Raw genomic sequence first — 749 nt, forward strand, 5'->3', positions numbered from 1 at the left:
CCAGAACCTGTAAACATTTACCTATGTGCTTAGTCACTCAGTTGTGTCTGACTCTTTGTGACCCATGGATGGTAGCCCGCCAGGCTCCTCTGTTCATGGGATTCTCCAAGCAAGAATACTGGAGTGAGTTGCCATTTCCTTCTCCAGGGGATCTTCCTGACCCAGGTATCAAACCTGGGTCTCCTGCATTACAGGTGGATTCTTTACCCTCTGAGCCACCAGGAAAGCCCAAAACACAGATGGAAGGGTGTGGGATCTTAGTTCCCTGACCAGGGATCAAACCCTGGCCCCCTGCATTGGGAGCATGGACTCTGAACCACTGGACCACCAGGGACGTCCCAAACATATTACTTTACATAGAAAAATAGACTTTGCAGGTGGGATTTAATGACAGATTTTGAGATGAAGAGATTACCCTGAATTATCTGCAGAATTGCAAGAGTTACCAAAAAATGAAGTCAGGAGAGTCAGAGTCAGACATGGTAGATATTCACATAGAAGCCCAAGTCAGAGAGATTTGAAGATGACACATGGTTGGTTTTGACGAGGAAGGAGGGGCCATGAGCCCAGGAATGCAGGTGGCGCATATGAGCTGGAACATGCCAAAGAATGACTTCCCCCCAGAGCTCCCAGAAGTAAGGCAGGACCGCCAACTCCCCGACATCAGCCCAGTGAAACTTGGTTCAGATTTCTGGCCTCCAAAGAGAGTTGTTGTTCAGTCGCTCAGTCACGTGCAACTCCTTGTGACC

The sequence above is a fragment of the Bubalus kerabau genome, chromosome 12, assembly GCF_029407905.1.
Source record: "Bubalus kerabau isolate K-KA32 ecotype Philippines breed swamp buffalo chromosome 12, PCC_UOA_SB_1v2, whole genome shotgun sequence".
NCBI classification, from domain to species: domain Eukaryota; kingdom Metazoa; phylum Chordata; class Mammalia; order Artiodactyla; family Bovidae; genus Bubalus; species Bubalus kerabau.